The following is an 18,216-nucleotide window of genomic DNA, read 5'->3' as shown; positions in this document are numbered from 1 at the left end:
CCAATAAAGAGGTTAAATTTTTAAAAAAGTTGTTAAGATGGTAAATCCTATGTATATTTTACAGCAAAAAGACAATAAATAGAAAAAAAAAAAACAAAGAAAATTATCACTGTCTACCTTCAATTAATATTGTGCTATCTCATTTAAATTTTAAGGACATTATTGCAATAGTATGCTTCTATTTTTCCCCTCATGGATTTTATGCTCTTGTTGTCACAGATTTTACTTCTCTGTTTTAAAACCCACAGTGCATTGTTTTTGTTTAAACTACTATATTTTGAAGAGATTATAAAAAATTATATTTATCCAAGTAGTTACCAGTTTCACTGCTCCTTATTACCTTGTGTACATCTTGATTTCTATTAGTATGTTTATTTTTTGCTTCAAAGACTTCCTTTAATATTTTTATAGTATATGTGTGCTGGCTTCTAACTCATTTTCCATATTTGGCATTTTGTATATCTTTAAAAGCCTTTATTTTTGAAAGATATTTTTGCTGGCTAAAGGATTCTCGGTTGGGAGTTTTTAATTTTGAAGTATTTTAAAGATGTTTCTCCACTGTCTTCCAGCTTGCTTTTTTTTTTAAAACAAGAAATCTGCTGTCATCTTTCTTTTTGCTTTTCTCTAGGGGTTGTGTTTATGTTGCTCTAGCTGCTTTTAAGGTTTTCTCTCTCTCTCTCTCTCACTCTTTTTTTTTTTTTCCTCCCAAAGCCCTCGAGGGCAAGGAGCATATCTGTCTTGCTCCTTACTCTTTCCTAAGCATTACCACCCTGCCTAATAAATAATTATTTAATGGTTATAAAACATATGGTGCTTAGCATGGTTGGTTTGACAGGGTAAGCTCATGAGAAAGGGTAGCCCAAATAAGAAGCCATGCAATGAAGACTGAGTTCTGTTGTGAATGACAGAAAACATAAGGTAAAAGTTTACATCACTCTCAGATAAGGGAAATTCAGAAATAAGCAGCCTTGGACTGGTATGGCACCTCCATGATCAAAACAGGAAACTTAATTTCTCTATTCTGTTGCCTTGCCGTTCTCAAAATGTAGCTTTTACCGCATATCCAACAAGATTGCTTGAGCTTCAGCCATTACTTCTGCATTCCAATCTGTGAGAAAGGTGAAGAAGCAAGAAAGTCAGTTCTTTCTTAGAGAAATTTCCCAGATGTGTCATGTGGCCCTTTTCTCTTACATCCCATTGGTCAGAATTTAGTTGCATGGCCACACCTAATTACAAGAGAGGTTGGAAATGTAGTCTTAATTCAGATAGCCATATGGCCAGATAAAAATCAAAGATACCATTACTCTGGGGTGACAGAAGGGTAGAACAGATGTTGAAGGACATCTAGCTGTTTCTGCCACAGTCAACAATGACAGACATCCATCCTTTTTAGGGCTATAGAGAGGAAGCGAGGCAAGTGGGCATATATTAGTTAGCTATTGTCAAACTAGTGCTGCAAAACAAACCACTCCAAAGCTCAGTGGCTTCAAACAATAACCATTTATTTTCCCTTATGCTTCTATGGGTCAACTGATCCAGGAGGACCTGGCCTGGACTTAGCTCCTCACTGTGGGCTGGATTCAGTTTGGCTCCATATGACCCTTTTGCCCAGGCAGAAGGGTCAGCATCTACCTGGGGAAAGTTCCCACTGAAATGAAAATGGTTTTGTTTTTTTTTTAAATTTTGAAATAATTATATGTTCACAGGAAATTGCAAAGATAGTACAAAGAGGTCCTGTGTAACTACTGGGGGAAACTAGGTGAAAGGTATATAGTACAATATCAAAAAGAATCTGACATTGGTCTAATCTGTGTGTATAGTTCTGTGTCATTTTATCATATGTGTAGATTCGTGTAACCACCACCACAATCAAGATACAGAACTATTTCACCACAAAGATTTCCCTCCATACTCCTTTATGGTCATACCCATCCCCCACTCCCACCATTGGCCACCCTTGCCAACCACAAATCTGCTTTCCATTTATATAATTTTGTCATTTTAAGAATATTATATAAGTGGAATCACACTGTATGTGACCTTTTGAGATTTTCTTTTTTCGCTTGTAATGCCCTTCAGATCCATCTAAGTTTGTGTGTATCAATAATTCAATTCTGTTTATTGCTAAGTAGTATCTACAGTATGGATGTACAATAGTTGTTTTAACCATTCCCTTACTGAGGGACGTGGTTGGTTCCAGTTTTTGGCTATTAACATATAAAGGTACTATGAACAATTGTGTAGAGAGTTTTGTGGTGATACAAGTTTTCATTTCTCTGGAATAAATATCCAGGAGTGCAGTTGCTGAGTTATATGGTAAATGTAGGTTTAATTTTTAAAGGTGCTGCTAAACTAACTTCCAGAGTAGCTGGGCTGGAGAGATACATTTTTATCTGCATCCTTGAGAGATACATTTTTATCTTCATCCTTGTCTGTATTTAATGTTGCCTCTGTTTTACCTTAGCTGTTGGTGTATTAGATTATAAATTGTATTATAAATTATCATTATAATTGGTTTGAAGCAGTTTACTTGCGATATGCCTAGGTGTAGTTTCTTCATGTTTCTTATGCCTAAGTTTCTTTAACTTCTTATATCTGTGTGTATATGTACATATTTTTTCATAAAATTTAGAAAAATTTTGACCTTTATTTAAATAGTTTTCATCACCCCTTTAATTCAGTGACTTCAACACACACGTGTTTAGATGCTTGATGTTCTCCCAGAGTTCACTGATGCTGTTATTTTTTCCCCCGATATTTTTCTATTTTTTATTTCTATTGTTAAATCTTCAAATACGATAATATTCCGTAATGTCTAATCTGCTGTTAATTTCATCCAGTGTATTTTTGATGTTAGACAATGTATTTTCTTTTCTAGCCTTCATTTTGAGTATTTGTTTTTCTATAATTTTGATGTCTCTTCTTAACATGCTAAATCATTTTATATTCTTGAACAAACAGAATTATAATTATTGATTTATTTTTCTACTAATTTCTATATTTCAAGTTTAATTTTCCACTCTTTTATAACAGCTTTATTGAGATAGAATTATCATGAAATGTATCAATTCAAAACATACAGTTCAGTGGTGTTAAGTATATTCAGAGTTATGTGAATGGTTTTTATATTCAAAGAATTATCAATGCAATATAACGTTAGAAATTTTTTCTTCTCTCTAAAAAAATTTTTCATATACAGAAGTTGTTTACCAACTCCATCCTTAGCCCTAGGAAACTACTAATCTACATTGCCTCTTAGATTGACCTGTTCTGGACATTTCATTTAACTGGATTCATAAAATAGGTGATATTTTATTACTAGCTTACTTCATTTAGCATAATGTTTTCAAGATTCATCTATGCTGTAAATGTATCAGTAATGCATTGTTTTTAATTACTCAATATTTCACTATAGGGGTATACAACATTTTCTGTTTCATCAGTAGAATAAATTTGGGTAATCTAATTTTGAGTTTATAAACAATGCTGTTATGAATATTTGGTATAGGTTTGTATGTGGATGTATGTTTTAATTTCTTGGTAGATACCTAGGAGCAGAATTGCTGGGTAATATAATAACTCTATGTTTAACATTTGAGGAACTGCCAAACTATTTTCCAAAGTGGCTGTAGCATTTTACATTTCCATCATCAACGCTTAAGGGTTTTAAATTTTCCATATCCTTGTCAATACTTGTTATTGTCTGTCTTTTTGATTTATGCCACCCTAGTGGACGTAAAGTGATATTTTACTGTGGTTTTGATTTTTATTTCCCTAATGAGTAATAATGTTGAATATCTTTTCATGTGATCCATTTCTCAAGGGAAAAATATTCTACATTGCTTCAATGCCCTGAGAAATATTTTCCATTTTTTCCATAGCTGATATTTTAGTTATTTCAGGAAGGAGGGAAAAACCCAGTTCTTTTTGTCCGAAAGTGAGAGTTCTTTATTACAATATTAAACAAAATGATTTTAGTGATTCACAGAGGTCAGTTGGAATTACATTACCTTTTGTAATTGTTTCAAAACAAGCCTAACAGCTGTATATGCTCCTTGTAGCCCAATCCATAGCAAAAATATTATCCTGATTGAGAGTGTACTGAACTGCAGATTTAGGGCAAAAGATAAAACAGGCCATCCCATAAGATTTGCCTTTAAATTCAAAATTGTAAGTGCTTCCAGATGTTCCATTAACCAAAGTAGGGTTACAATTTTGACCAATATTTTTCTTTTCATAGATCTTTAATAAATTATTAACTGTAATCTTCTTGGCTAATTACTTAAATCTCATACATAACTTGAATATATTGGTAAGAGTGACCAGCTTGAGGAAACTCTGGATAAAATAACTATCCATGTTTCAGAGTGCTGCGAAATGAGTCATGTTCCCACCAATTCATATGTTGAATGCATAACCCCTAGTACCTAAAAATGTGACCTTATTTGGAGATAGAGGTTTTACAGAGGTAATTAATCTAAAGTGAGGTTGTTAGGGTGGGCCCTCATTACAATATGACTAGTGTCCTTATGGAGGGGAAATTTGGACACAGAGAAAAGTATAGAGGGAAGATAATTGGAAGACATAAGGAAAAGATGGCCACCTACAAGCCAAGGAGAGAGGCTTGGAACAGATTCTTTGACAGCTCTAAGAAGGAACAAACGCTAATGACACCTTGATCTTGGACTCCAGAACTGTTAGACAATAAACTACTATTGTTTATACCACCCAATCTGTGGTAGTTTGTTATGGCAGCCCTAACAAATATAATACACAAGAGAATTAATTTATTTCATGAACCCAGCCCTCCTTTTGCCTCTATTAGACTTGCCTTTCATTTTCGTTAGTCTTGCAGTGAACTACAGAGAAATGTTGATTTTTCCACAATGCTGACACCATGTTAAGCCCCTGTCTGCTCCTGGCAGGTATTTTCTTCCCCAGACAAGAACATTTTCCTCAGTGACAGAACCTAACACAAAGCAGTAACCTGCCAAAAGCTCTAATATATCTATGGCAACAAGATTAGAATGCCATTTACTGCTAAAGTTCAAATCAACAATTCTTTGGAGGGAGGACAGGATGCTAAAATGTGGAATAGCTCCTTTATCCAAAACATAAAGAGGCCAGGTTTTTTTTTTTTTCTTTTTTGTGATGACATTTCTTCAATGAAGTTTTGAAAGAATATGTACCAAAAGCTGTATTAAGTTTCTTCTTCCTTGAGTAGATTGCCAGTGTACCTCTGCTTAGCAGAAAAAAGAGACAGAAATTTATCAAAGGACAGATTAAAAAAGGAAAAACAATGAATAGAAAAAATTAACTTTATTCTCACATATTTGTATTTCTGTTTTCAGTTCATATGTCTGTTTTCTCTTAAATGATGAAAGAATTGTTTTTGCCAAGGATAAGAGTTTAAATAAGATATAGTGGAAAAAATTAAAAGATTTTTCTTTAATGTTTAAAATTTTTACTTTCTTCTTGTTTGCATGGTTTCTGATAAGAAGTTCGATATAATTCTTGTTCTTATTGTCCTAAAGTTATTTCATTTTTTAAAAATTTCCTCTTTGTCTTTGGTATTCTGGTTTGAATATGATATGCCTGGGTGTGCCTTTTGGTATTTATCCTGCTTGATGTTCTCTGAGCTTCCTGGATCTCTGGTTTGTTTTCTGTCTATTTTGGAAATTTCTGGGCCATTATTCAAATATTTCTTCTCATTTCTGTCTTCTCCCCTAATATTCCAGTTACATATATATTACACATTAAAATTTGCCCTGTAAATAGTAGTTCTTGATGTTCTGTAGTTCTTGGATGTTTGGATGTTCCCTTCTGTTTCTCTTTCTTCTTCTTCCTCTTCCTCCGCCTTCTTTATCATTTTTTAGCACTTTGAATTTCATTAGTTTGGTAAGTTTCTATGAGTCTGTATTCAAGCTCACTGATTATTTCCTCCTTAGTTTCTAGTGAACTGATGAGCCCATCAAAGGTTTTCTTTGGTTTCTGATACTTTTTTCTCTGCTATTTCCTTTAAATTCTTAGAATTTTCATCTTTCTCCTTTCAGCCCATATGTTCTTGTGTGTTGTCTACTTTTTCCATTTGAGCCCTCAACATGTTAATCAGGGTTATTTTAAATTTTGTGTCTGAAAATTCCACCATTTGTCTCATGAATCTGGTCTGATGCTTGCCTGGTCTCTTCAGACCATGATTTTGCTTGTCCTTTAGCATGCCGTGTAGTGTTTTGTTGAAATCTGGGCATGATATATTGGATAATAGGAACTGGGCTTTAGTTAAAATTTTAAGTTAATCTGGCTAGAATTTGACCTGTGTTTAATGCTTGCTGTAGTTATATATACCAAAGACTTCAAATTCCTCTAGTGTAATTTTCATTTGTTTTCCCCTATTGACTTTGGGTTTTTCTAAGTGCTTGTTTCCAAAATTATGAATAAAGTTCTTTTAGCTGTGATCCACTATTACTATGCTAGAGCCTTGTTTGTTTGATAGTGGAGAGGAGGGTAAGCATTCTATAATCAAAATTAAATCTAATTATTTCAGGGGACCTGGCATGTGACATTTACAAGACTTTTTTAGCCCCCTTTCCCCACTTTAGGTGATACGGGAAGTGGTGCGGTAGGAGGATCGCCTTTTACCCAGGTGGGATAAGACTCTGCTAAAGCCTTCACCCTTAGAGAGAAGGACTTTTCTTATGAAATGTGCTCTGGTTCTATTTCACAATGATTATTGTTCCTCTCTCCCATCAGAGCCATAGGTGATCTTTGTCAACTCTTTACTGTGAAAACCTGATGCAGTTCCTCAAAATAAAACCCATGAAAGTGTTGGGCTCCCTAAGGCTGTGGTCCCAGGAGTTTTTCATTTATGTTAGTGCATCTCAGCCTAAAATGAAAATTATGGGTTTTTTTTTTAATTCTATGTGGCAAACTAGTCATTGTCCTTTAGGATTATAGTATGATACAGTATTTTTTTATTAAAAAATACAACTTAAAACAGACATGAAAGTGGAGTGTTCCTTTACTAACTCTTCATTGGATAAAATATTTGCTTACATAAAATACCAATAACATAGTTCTAAAAAAAAATAATTATCCACTGTGGTTGGAAAATAAATTTCAGTCTTAAAAATGTATTAAAATCTTTATAGCCACAGTTCTAACAAGCACAGTAATTTATCAGATGAAGTATTTTAAAAGTAATATGTATTTTAAAATCAAACTTTTATTACAGAATATCTGCTCTAAACATTTGCATCATGTACATAATGATGCAAAATTATTTAAAAATCTGAAGTACAAGCTTTTCATGTATGTTACTAAAAAGATCCAGTGCTTTCCTCATTTATTATTAAATAGTTATTCTTTTTTTAAAATTCAGATATTATTTAAATTCTGTATTATTCATTTGTTTATCATTAGATTATCATTATTCAATAGATTTGTTTCAGTCCAAGATTCTTCCTGTCTTAGAGATGACTAAAATGAAATTTAGAAAAGTACTATCACAGTGTAGAATGCAGCAATGAACCTAGGTGTGTCTAAGGAATTCATTCTTATTCTTTGTACAACTAACAATTTTATACGTTGAAATTCAGATGAGTTTACATCTAAATATTCAAATGCCCAATTTCACTTTAGGCAGAAATTCTTTAGAAAGCACTTTCTTGTGTCTGGTCTGCTGCTTGTGTGGATATATGGCAGGGGAATTGTTCCCTGTTGTTATTATGGTAGCTTTCTGCACTTTTTGACTCTGTTGACCACAACCATTTGTCTCACAAATTAAGTGCTGTACCTGCATTGATTTATCTACTATAGCACTTGTTCTGGTTTAATTATTTCTTGTGTATGCAGCTTATTGCATTAGGGTTCATGTATTTATCCATCTAAAATATATTTTACCATGTATTGCTAGAGCATCTGGGCATCTTAAAATAAGTAAGAGTTAAACAAATTTATCAATAATAAAGCTATCCATTTGGCCAGAAACCTATTTCCACACTAACAGCTGTGACAACCTGCTAAATAAGATTACACTTATACCTGACTCTTTCAATCAAAGAGCTCATAAAACAAAATTTATTCATATTGTTCCCAGTTCAATTTACTTAAAATCCTAACTTTCATAGTCATTACTTTATCAATATAGTTATAAACTATGTTTGCAAGTTTTTTGCATTTAAGTAGTAATGTTTCTTGGAGTAATCTGCAAATAGTAGTTTAAGAAATGCCTTCTATGGTTGGTACTTTATGTAATATGGAGATTAGTGGTGTAATGACAAAGAAGTCAATGAGTTATTTAATCCTGAAGGGGTTTTATGGCTTATTTTCAAGTACGGGTCTTGTAGGTTTGTTGTATCATGATGAGGCTAAGATTATGGCTTTGACATGGAGTTCTTGGGACAGGTAAGGCTTTGTCCAACTCCCCCAGCCATTGGTAGTCAAAAGCTCATTCTCTTCGAAGCACAGGATAGCTTACCTTGGGGGCCCCATCATAAGGGCTTGGGTAGGATCTCTGTTCTATATGCTTTCCATCCCAGAGAGACAGCAGAGCAGTTCTCACAGTGGGGATTTTTGCACAGTTCAGAGAAAACCGCTTCTAAGTTTGAACTGGGAAGCTGATCATTCACATTCCATATTTTACTTCTGGATAACAGAGGTGGAGAAAAATTGTGTAACATAATCTATATGTTATTTTTAATCTTTATGATAATCCCTTAAAGTGACTCGGCTAAAATGGCACAGTTAATGACTGAGAAACAGAATGCGAGATAAGCGTTCCTGGCCTCAATGATCAAGCCCTTTCTCCCTGATAACATAATCTCCAAGAGGATAATTGCATTTTCAGGTCAATTGCAGATGACTGAAAAAAACTTAGTGTATTTTACTTGTGGTTACAATTGATAATCTCACACATAAGCTGATGTTTATTAATTTGTAAATATAGTAGTTGTGTTTGAAATTTTAATTATGTCAAACTTTCCAAAAACGTTATAGCAAAACATATGGGAAATCTTAAAGGGATAATTATGAACCATTCATTGGACTCTGACAATTATACACTCATTGATTTTTTTTTCAATATAGTATTTTGATTTGAGGTAGATGATTTGTACACATGTTTAAGTCAAAAGATATGAGTTTTGCCAATTAGTGGATAAGCTTTTAGGATATAACAGAATTTTAAAATACAGTTCTCTCTTTCTCAGGTTTGGAGACCACATGATAATAAATTGAGGTGCTAGATTTTCTATGCAGGAGAGGAAAAGAACATATTCAAAATCTGGTTTGACAACTCCTACCCTCACCTCAAGGGTATAACATGGTTGAAAATGGGAAGGGCAGTGGTAACATTGTGGCAGAATTTATTTTGAGAGTTTCTACTGTGCTCCATTCCCTCATTTTTTTTTTTTTTTTTTTTTTTTTTGCGGTACGTGGGCCTCTCACTGTTGTGGCCTCTCCCGTTGCGGAGCACAGGCTCCGGAGGCGCAGGCTCAGCGGCCATGGCTCACGGGCCCAGCCACTCCGTGGCATGTGGGATCCTCCCGGACCGGGGCACGAACCCGTGTCCCCTGCATCGGCAGGTGAACTCTCAACCACTGCGCCACCAGGGAAGCCCCATTCCCTCATCTTGAATGATATACTTCTTTCCTCTAACCTTGATCTAAGAAGAAGAAACTACTTAGAGATGTTATATTTATCCCTTGTAATTTTGGGACACATTGAATTGGTTTTAAACTGTCAATTGTAAAAAAAAAGTATCCAAGGTAGGCTGAAGTGGCTTGAGGCTGCCTGGCTTTGGTCATGTTTGGGAAATAATTACATACCTCCATACACTTGCTCCAAAGGTGCATGATTTTCAGGGACTAGTCCTGGAATCTATGGTTAGACTAATGGCTGAAGATTGTTTTTAAAAGATGCTGACCAAGAAGTCTGTGCCAGAGGCAAAACAGATTGGCAGAATGAATATGGAAATGGCCTCTCAGATGCAGAAAAATTAACGAGATGGCAGTAGGGGTAGAGGTATTAAACAGTCGTTGTAAGGAGAAATACTATCTAACATCATGAGAGTTGCAGTAGGAGGAATCTATCAGGGAGCCCACTAAAGGAAGCAGGAGGAAAAGGGTAAGCCTTCAACATTTGCCTAGTAAGAACTTTTGTGCTTTTTATATTTGCACTTGACTACAGTCTTAACTTTGGAGAGTATCAGTAGGCTCTTGGTGTATAACCACCTTACAACTTAGTGGGTTAAAACAATAAACATTGATTTCTCATGAACTGAAGTGTAAGCTTGGTAGTTTTCCTTGTGTGAGCTGGCATGGCTAATATTAGAGTTCAGTTGGTAGCTTGGCTAGGACTGGATGATCTAGGATAGCCAGTCTTACATGGTTGGCAGTTGGCTTGAAGTCAGCCAAGACAAACGATGACTTTGCCATAATATCTCTCATTATCCAGCAGGTTATTCCTGACACATTCACATGGAGATGGTTACAGTGTTTCCAAAAGCATCCAAAAGAGGGTAAGCCTCAATGCACAACTACTTTTAACTCTTTATTTGCATAGCATACTGTCCTATTGCCCAAAGCAGTTCACAAGTGTTAACCTATGGTCTATGAGGAGTATGGATACAGAGGGAAAATATTGTGGCACACTTTGCAAACATTATAACACATGGAGATTTTAGAAGCAGTTTAGTTAAGCAAGCCAAACTGTGAGGAGGATAAAAATACTCAACTTTACATAAAATATATAGCATTGATTATTTTTGCAAGACTACTTTCCTAGGGACTAAAAAGGCTGTAGTGCTTTTATTATCAGAGAATGACAGGAAAAGATAAGACCCAATTCTGGGGCTTTATTCAAGTTTAGAGGAAGTACTAGCCTCCTAAAAGCATTTGAGCAGGTTTGGAAAGGGAATAATACTATTGCTTTATGGGTATATCCTGTGAGTTCTCCTTATTCCATGTAATGGTTAGCTAAGAAACAATCTAAGTAGAACCTTAAAACTATTGGATCTAGCCCACAACTATGTTTCTATTGGCCTATTCAGTATTAATCAAATATATTACTTATCCAGATGTAAAAATGAGGAGATTTTACACCAAAAAACTCTGAATTTTTGCTATGATTGAAAAAGTGGAAGGTCTAGCATCACTCAAGACAAGTATGGGCTGGAACTGAGCAACAGCTGAAGAAGATTCATCACTTTTGAATCCCTGTTTGGCTTACTTAAGGTCACGCAGCTAATGGTAGTAAATATATACATATATGTGCATACATTTCTGTATGACTGCAAAACCCCTGCCTTCCCTTGCAATACCTAGAGCGTATATATTCTACCAACCCAAACTCATCATGTTCATATTGTGTAGAATTTTATTAAAAATTATGGCTATACTTTCTTTTTTTAATTCTATTTTCCTCTTCTGTAAATTTTTGTTATTAGGGTTTTTTGTTTGTTTATTTTTATTTTATGTTTTAAAAAAATTAATGAATTTTTATTGGAGTATAGTTGATTTACAGTATTATGTTAGTTTCTGCTGTACAGTAAAGTGATTCATTTATACATATAAACATATCCACTCTTTTTTAGATTATTTTCCCATATAGGTCATTACAGAGTATTGAGTAGAGTTTCCTGTGCTATACAGTAGGTTTTTATTAGTTATCTATTTTATATATAGTAGTGTATATATGTCAGTCCTGGTCTCCCAATTTATCCTTCCCCCACCCTTTCCCCGTTGGTAACTATAAGTTTGTTTTCTCCATCTATGACTCTGTTTCCATTTTGTAAATAAGTTCATTTGTACCATTTTTTAGATTCCACATATAAGCAATATCATATGATATTTGTCTTTCTCTGTCTAACTTACTTCACTCAGTATGACAATATCTAGGTCCATCCATGTTGCTACAAATGGCATTATTTCATTCTTTTTTATGGCTGAGTAATATTCTATTATATATATGTACCACATCTTCCTTATCCATTCATCTGTCAATGGACATTTAGGTTGCTTCCATGTCCTAGCTATTGTAAATAGTGTTGCAATGAATATTCGTGTGCATGTTTCTTTTCAAATTATGGTTTTCTCCAGATATATATGCCCAGGAGTGGGATTGCTGGATGGTAGCTCTATTTTTAGGTTTTTTTTTTATATAGAGCTATACTGCTCTCCATACTGTTTTCCATAGTGGCTGTACCAATTTACATTCCCAACAACAGTGGGAAGCTTCCCTTTTCTCCACACCTTCTCTAGCATTTATTTGTAGATCTTTTGATGATGGCCATTCTGACTGGTGTGAGGTGATACCTCATTGTAGTTTTGTTTTGCATTGCTCTAATAAATTAGTGATGTTGAGCAACATTTCATGTGCTTTTTGTAAATCTCTCTTTAAAAAACGAAAGATGCTTTGTTTGTTTTGTTAAAGAAAGATTTACAAAAGTATTTGACCACCCTTGCTTTATAAACTTTTTTTACAGAACTTTCTGGATTTGTTTTTTGTATTCAAATTCTTTATTCAAAATATTTTTTTTTTCAAGTGGGGCTTTGGCACATATCCTGAAGGTCATGTGTTTCTGAGATTCTTTTTGTTGTTGATTCAGTTGAATGCCAATGTGTTTGTATCTAATTTGAAAGTTCTTATTGGTTAATGCTGTAAAAACAACTTATTGTGTTTATCTAGGATTACAATTGAGAAATTTAATGTCACCTTATTTCTATTTCTTAACAGCCTATTATTTATTTCTGAAAATGCTCATAATTTTATTGATTTTTTTCATAACACTATGATGTTTTGAGGAATGAGGTGTTCTTAGTTTCATTTGTTTGTCAAGCCAGGGGTGATTTCAGTCTAATGTCACTAATATATCCTTAGATTATTGAAATCTAAATCCCTTTTTATAAAACAGCTCAGGTTTCCCATTTTAATTTTTCCCTCTTATTAATTTTTCCCTCTTATTATTCACGTATTGATGCTAATTCTATATTTTATATCTCTTTTTCTGGAAATTTTCTCTATCTACTTTTACATTTGTACTTCAGGCAATTATTTTCAGAGTTCACTGAATTTTGGTAATTTCAGTGACAAAATGAAAAAACAGAATAAATTTGTAAAATATTTTACAAAAATTTGATACTTCTAAAGTAAAAATAAATAGTATTCATAAATAGGTAATGGACCAGCAATACACACAGTTAAGTTTTTATTAATATTAACTATTTTCTTAATAAAAATACATTTATAAAATGAGATGATACTCAAACTTATGTCAAAGATTTGTGTATTAAGAACATAGAACAATTCTGGGCACATATTAAGAACTCAGTGTGAATCACTACTGTAATTATTATCATTAAACAGTTATTAAATATGGAAGGGGCAAGTTTATAAAATGGGGAAATGTTCAGGTAAAATTGTAAGTGAAGTTTGTTAGCATTATAATATATATTTAGAAGTCTATCACATATTAAGAGAATTACCCCTTGAAGTTAGGCTTTGTTCATACTATTTTCTGCATCTGGAATACTATTTCCTCTATTTACCAAGTTATTCAGTTCTCATCTTTTGTCTAGTTTTCATTCAAAAAGTGTTCTCTAGTCTCAAAATCTAAATTAAACTGCCTACATAAGTTTCCTTATTATATTATAATAGGTTGGTCATAGGACTTACTAAAGATTGTATACTTATCCATTACTTTTCTATGTGCCAGTATAATATACCCTCCATAAGGGTAGAATCATGCCTCTTGTTTGTTATGTCATTCCCAGCACTTAGTTGGAAGTAGATTCAGTACATAATTTAAATGATAACCAGAAAGGAAGAAGGGAGGGGATGAAGTGAATGGAGAAAGGAAGGATCAGATCATAGGAGATTTTTATTTTCCTCATTGTGAATTCTTTTTTTTAACTTGTGTGCTATGGGTCTGAATTCCCTGAACTGATTGTTATTTCTGTCCACTTATCATCCTTTTTGATATTATGAGAATACATGGATAGTTAAAACTCTCTTGGACTTCTTGGAGTAGGTGATGAATAACTAAGAAATATGTTGACTGTCATAATATTTTCCTAAGCAGTGTTTTAAATTTTTATCCTACCTGTCCTGCAGGAAGTGGGGGTAATACTGTTTAATCATTTAAGAATCACCACTGTTCTATTATTTTGTCTGTCATGGGCTGATTGTATTACATGGTATCAGTATAAAGATTCCATCATAGTACTAAAACACTTTTGTTTTTAATAATCCATACATATTAGTATTTCTTGGCCTGTTAACTTCTTGATTTATTACATATTTAATTCTATTAAATTATAATGATATTAAATACATGATATTTTACAGGGATATTGAAAGCTGACAGGAATTAAAACAAATTATGAAAATGTTTAAAATATATATATATTTGTAATATATAATAAAAAATATAGAAAATGTTTAGTGTTTAAAACATAGATTTGTATGTAGACTGTGTTTTCATGTATCCCATCCATATATGCAAAAATGATAATGCTTGCATCCATTTCATAAGGTAGTAGACCATAGGCTTTATATAGGAAATGAATTAACGGGTCCATTGTGCATGAAATCCCATTTTGTTAAATGAAACAAGCCCATCGGTCTTTATTGATTTTGTTGCTTTTAGATTGGTTATACCTCTTGGTTTCCTTTTCTTTAATCAACGTTATTATGTAAAGTTAGAAAAATAGTCTTAAACTTGTGATGATCAATTGTCTTAAAGTTAACTTTAAATTCATACTGTCCCTAAATATGCTACCATAAATACATCCTCACTTAATATAAATTTAATATTGAAAACTATAGTAATTAGGAAGGAATGAAGAAATGAAGTAGTATCTGATTACATAAAACCATACCAACTGGATTGAATTTTACAGGTTTGAATTTTCATATCAGGGAATCTACATGGGGAAACATTCAAGTTTTTGTTACATGAAATTAACTACACATACTCATACACAAACACACACACACATGCACATGGCCCTTATACATCTTTTTAGGCCTTAACAGACTGAAATAAAACAAAAAGGGAATTTTACTGATTTTTCACTTTATACCCAAAATATGATAAAGAGTATTGTTGAGTGCAAAAACCTGACCTGCTCATGGTTATATACCTTTTCCAAAATCTTATAAACTTATGGGGGCAATCATTAGGAGATACTTTTCTGGACTCACTAAGCTGACTGAATATAATATGAAAATATATGGTTTCTTCATAACTGTATTTTTTCCTAAATATATATAAATATATACACACATATATACAAATATATGTACATACACACATGTATATTCACAATCTAAAGAATTACCCCATCATATCAGGAGAACAGAATGGTCACCATACTGATTATTTAAAAACACATACTTGGAAGACAGTACTTATCCTATTCCAAAGGAACAACACAATAGGAAAAAGTACAATCATCAGAGTTTCGACCCTCCTTATAGTAAATGATCAGAAGTACGCTTGTATTTTATTGGGTTATTATTATTCCTCTTAAAGCTACTAACTTAACGTTTCAGTAGTCATCTTTTTATGTTGCTGTTAAACTAATTCAGTTGTCAAAGTTTTGTTATAACATGGCATCATTCATTTAACCTTTCAACAAATATGTCGCAACAACCTTGGGGAATTCAACAATTTCCATAGCAAAATTCATGGGAAATTAAGAATGACAAATCTGACTTGGTCTTAATAGAAACACAATAATTTAATAGGTAACTGTTAACCAAGTTAAATATTATACTTCTATAGTATTGAGTAAAAATGTATTTTGAAGAAGACTTTGATATATTTTAGAAATTCAGTTTTTACTTTTATTAACTTACACTTCTATCTTGAATTTTTCTATTTCCTTACTCATTTTTAGCTAATTTTTAGCTAATTTTGGTTTAATTTAACTCTAAATTTTTGTATGTTTTGTAAAAATTATACAGTCTTAGAAGTGACATACCAAAAGAGACAACTGAAAAACTATTCAAAAAATTGTTTCTATAAGTAAATTGAGGTAAAATTATTTCTTCAAAGTTCAGTTAAAATAACTTTAATTCCCATTACCAATTTTAGTTGTGAATGTACTTTTGGATCTACATACTGTATATAGTTTCATTTAAGTATAATTATATAAACATTTACTTATATTAGTTTTACTTCCAAGGGAATTTATGTATAGACAGGATTAGATAAAATATAGAGATAATATTCATAGAAAAATAATATATTTTATAGATATTTTTGCAACTCTTCCAAATCCAGTATTAATTTTGACCAATGAATATTTTCAAAATATTTTTTATTACTATTAACATTCCAAAAATTATAAGAATGAGAAAATCTTTATAATATTGGTTATACTGCACTATTAACTCTGAAATACTTGCTATATAACTATCAAGCATACTGTAGAAAACCTAAAATCCTTATTTACTTTTTAAAATCAAATGCATACTGTTATCTGTACATCAAATAAGAATGGAAATAACATTAGGTAACAATAAATAATCAGAAAAATTGATTAACTCATTTTGTCAAGTCACTTATAAAAATATGTAACAATTTTTTTTCTTTACTTCTGGTATTCTCATTTCATTAGTAATGCAGAGGTTTCTTTGGACAAAAAATAAGATTAATTTTCACTTTATAAATTCACTTTTCTACAGAAATATACAATATATGTGACTTAAAGGCCAACAAATATACATCTATAGATCTTGAATAAACAAGTTTATGTCTAAGGTCCTGAAAAATTTTAATGTATTAAAAAACATTTTCACCTAATATTTGTTCACGATTAAATTTTATGTTTTCACAAGTCCTGGTCTTCATGACAATTGAAAAGTTATCTTTTTATAGCACATTTTTAATGTGTACATTATTAGTTGGGATTTGTTCTATTGCAAGGGAAATGATTCCTTATCCAAATGAGCATATGCATAAAAAATAATTTACTGCTTCATATAATAGTATAGGGGTGGATATAGCTTCAGGTGTGTGTTTTTTCATGACTCAAATGGTCACTAGAATCTTTTCCCAAGTTTGCATTTTTTACCCACAAGTCCCGATTTAAATCATCACAGTATCCAGTTCACAACATAAGGGAGGATCTGATGGCTTACACATACTCCTTCCCTCTTGATTGCCCTGAATTAGGCACACACCAATAGCTGAGCCTATCTCTGTAGCCCCAAAAATGGAATGACTTGATTTTCATCCATCAAAGATTATTCCCTTAGCTCCTAGGGGTACAGTCAGATTTATACACAGGATATGGACTAAGAAAATAGTAATCAGTGATATCAGAATTAGATGATCAGGAGGAGGAGACATTCCAGGAGGCAATGACAAGATAGCTAAGACTGTCTTGATTTTCATTTTTTATATGACTTCAGGAGATAAGTTAAATATCAATATTTGGTCATAAATCAGTGTGTATAACTCAAGTTCCAATTAAGGAATTAAATTAACTTTTTATTGATCTGTAGTAAAGACATTAAATTGACATGCCATGCACAAGGACTAAACACATCCTCTTTTTTTATTAAAGTATTCAAGTACTTACAAAAGTAGAGCTAGAGCATAATTCCCCTATTGTACTCAGCTCTCAGCTTCAACTTTTAACAATTCATAGCAAATCATGTTTTATCTCTGCCCCATATCTCTTCCTTACTTCATCACTGTACAGTTTTCTTAAAAGTTAGTCATAACATTACTTCACCCACAAACATTACATAAATTATATAATTTGACCTATAAGAGTGGTAGGAATTTTACCTTCAGGGAATTTTAAAATGTTTAAATATGGTTATTAAATATTCAGTATTGAACAAGGTTAGAAACAGACATAGCTGATATGTATTCTATATCATATTTCACTATAGTCTTCATACAATGATATCTACTCTGATTTCTGATCATGAAACATTTAAACTGGAAAGATACAACAAACAACATTAATATTTACTTGCTCTTTATATCTCATTTTTTTAATGGATTCTAATATCTAGAAATATTGCCAAATTATTAGAAGATGCTATTTACATTTATTTAAGAGGTAACAATTACAGCTTAAACACATGATTGCTTGAAATGTATTTGTAAACATTCATTTGAAAACTTAATATAAAATACTTCATCTTTCTTATATGTAAAATGGTTATTTTGAATCAGAGAGACCTAAATTGATTAGG

This window comes from Tursiops truncatus, chromosome 5 (genome assembly GCF_011762595.2).
Source record: "Tursiops truncatus isolate mTurTru1 chromosome 5, mTurTru1.mat.Y, whole genome shotgun sequence".
NCBI lineage: Eukaryota > Metazoa > Chordata > Mammalia > Artiodactyla > Delphinidae > Tursiops > Tursiops truncatus.
Note: the sequence above shows the minus strand (reverse complement) of the source record.